Source organism: Anopheles gambiae, chromosome 2, assembly GCF_943734735.2.
Source record: "Anopheles gambiae chromosome 2, idAnoGambNW_F1_1, whole genome shotgun sequence".
NCBI lineage: Eukaryota > Metazoa > Arthropoda > Insecta > Diptera > Culicidae > Anopheles > Anopheles gambiae.
Window position 1 is genome coordinate 59,233,863 of NC_064601.1, and position 3,005 is coordinate 59,236,867.

Below are 3,005 nucleotides of genomic sequence, written 5' to 3' on the forward strand. Positions count from 1 at the left end.
GACGTGGAGAAAATGTACCGTCAGATTCTACATCACCCTGACGATAGAAACCTGCTACGTATCCGATACAGAGAGAGCCCTACAGACGAAATATCCGCCTTCGAGCTACAAACAGTCACGTACGGTACAGCATCTGCTCCATTTTTGGCAACTAGAACTCTACGGCAGATTGCTATCGATAACAGCGACACATACCCACAAGCCATAAACGTTGATTTAAATGATTTTTATGTGGATGATTTACTAACGGGATCAAACGACATTAACGAAGCCATTCAACTGCGCACACAAATTTCATTAATGTTAGAATCAGCAGGATTCTCGCTAAAAACTGGGCATCGAATCAATCAGAGGCACTAGTAAATATTCCTGCCGAAGACATTGCAATCCAACCAACGCATGAGTGGCAAGAATCAAACCATGTATCCACACTTGGAATCGTTTGGGAACCAACAGCAGACACGTTTCGGTTCCGTATTGATATGCCTCCTATCACAACCATAATTACCAAAAGGCTAGTTTTATCCTATATTGCTAAAGTTTTCGACCCTCTCGGCTTGCTTGGGCCTACGATCATCATTGCGAAAATGTTTATGCAACAACTATGGGCGCTAAAGAAGGATGGAAAGTCATTTGACTGGGATAGCGAGCTACCATCGCCCCTACAACGTGAATGGTTAAAATTTCATTCAACCTTGGGATCACTCCGTGATATACGCATTCCACGTTATATTTCCCAATGCACAGCTACAAACGTGCAAATACATATATTCGCAGACGCTTCACAATTAGCATATGGTGCTTGTTGCTATATTCGTGCTGAAAGCATAAAGGGAGTCAGTGTTCGATTGCTAACGGCCAAATCAAAGGTGGTAGCTTTATCTAATTCACATTCGATCGCTCGATTGGAATTGTGTGCAGCACGATTGGCAACAGTCCTTCATCAGAAGGTGCAACAATCACTAAAAATTTCTGCTACTACTATCTGCTGGACGGACTCTATGACGGTACTACACTGGCTAAACTCTGCCCCCAATCGATGGAAACCATTCGTAGCGAACAGGGTCGCTAAAATACAACAGACACCTAACATACAGTGCTGGAAACATGTTCCTGGCATCGATAATCCAGCTGACGATATTTCGCGCGGTCTGACGCCGGAAAAAACTATTAGTGTGTCAGCGCTGGTGGCACGGGCCACATTGGTTATCGCGAGGCATGGAAGAATGGCCACAAGATCCACCATCACTAAATGAGTCAGCGAACGCGGAAGAGGAGAGGTTGGCATCACGGATTGCAACAACATCAACAATCTGCGAGTTTCGCAACGGATTGTTTTCACGGTATTCGGTTTACCACAAGCTTCAACGGGTTGTTGCATATTGCCTGCGCTTCATTCATAACATAAAACACCGCCAGCAAACTAAACCAAATGCTAAATCCGTTCCACTACTCACGGTCGAAGAGCTCACACAGGCAGAATTGAAATTGTGCTATTTGTCACAATTAGACTCGTTTTCCGAAGAAAGACATTGTCTACAAAAAAGCAAAGAGATCCCTAAACAGTCTAAACTGAAATGGCTATCACCGTTCATCAATAGTCAGGGTATCCTACGCATTGGTGGCCGGCTCAGCAACGCACAGCTGGCAGATTCAACTAAGCATCCCATTATATTATCTGCAAAGCATCCATTATCAGCACTACTGGCAGTTTCACTGCATCTAAAGAAGTTACACACCGGGCCTCAAATGCTGCTTACAACGCTACGCCAACGATTTTGGCTCATAGGAGGTCGCAATTTGTGCAAATCGGTCTACCACAGTTGTCACTCTTGTTTTAAAGCTAAACCTACCCTCGTCAAACAAAGCATCGCTGATCTACCAACGTCCAGAGTCACTCCAACGAGGCCTTTTTCTGTATGCGGTGTAGACTATTGTGGACCAATATACCTAAAGGCAACTATACGCAACAAGAGTCCAATCAAAGCATATATTGCGATATTTGTATGCTTTTCTACAAGAGCCGTTCATATTGAACTCGTAGCCGATCTCACCACCACATCATTTTTAAATGCACTACGCCGTTTAGTTGCACGTCGCGGACAAATTAGTGAGCTACACTCAGATAATGCCACTACATTTAAGGGAGCATCGCACGAGCTGAACCGCATTTACAAAATGCTCAAATGCGATGAGAACGATCGTATTACTATTTTCAATTGGTACGCGACGAACGAAATCCAATGGAAATTTATCCCTCCACGGGCACCACACTTCGGAGGTTTATGGGAGGCAGCGGTGAAGGCAGCTAAAAAACACATAATAAGAACCATAGGAACGAAAAGCATAACACAGGAGAATATGCTTACCCTGCTGGCACAAGTGGAACAGTGTTTGAATTCTCGACCATTAACTACTTTATCAGATGAGCCTTCTGATTTAGAACCGTTGACGCCGGGACACTTTCTCATCGGCTCTAATATGCAAGCGGTACCAGACGTCGATCACACCGGAACACCAGACAATCGATTGAAGGAGTACCAGTTGGTGCAGAAACACATGCAAAACATTTGGGCTAGATGGTATCCGGAGTATCTGCAACAACTGCAAGCGCGAGCCAAACATTGCAACGGGCAATCGGTGTCACTGCAAGAAAACCAGCTTGTCATCATCAAGTGTTGCGACGAGTTTGGCAACTGTCCGATGTAATGATATTAACGCGTATTGATGACTGCCCGGTGTAAAATATGCCACACGGATACTTGATAACACACGGATAATTGATAACACACGGATAAGGTGAACAGAAAGGATAAGGCGGGTGTACGGAAAGAAACAGAGTGCGGCAGCTCTTCTTTTCTATTCCAACCGTACGACGAGACAAAAGTTTTTTTACTTGTTTCACCGTTAGTTAAGCTTTCGGCAATAAATATACTTTGTAAAGATATCTGGAAAGTCGTCGCGTTCGTTTGACTGTTGCTCAACGCAACATTGTAAAAAAACTT

At 44.1% G+C, this 3,005-nt stretch overlaps 1 long non-coding RNA gene across 1 annotated transcript; it reads right to left on the reverse strand.

Moving 5' to 3' along the window:
- Positions 1–1,976: 1,976 nt before the first annotated feature.
- LOC133391750 (uncharacterized) lies at positions 1,977–2,660 on the reverse strand. The gene is made up of 2 exons (XR_009765206.1): positions 2,370–2,660; positions 1,977–2,308 (listed from the first exon to the last, which is right to left on the reverse strand). It is a non-coding gene; the product is annotated as an uncharacterized LOC133391750 (long non-coding RNA).
- Between the last annotated feature and the right edge of the window lie 345 nt (positions 2,661–3,005).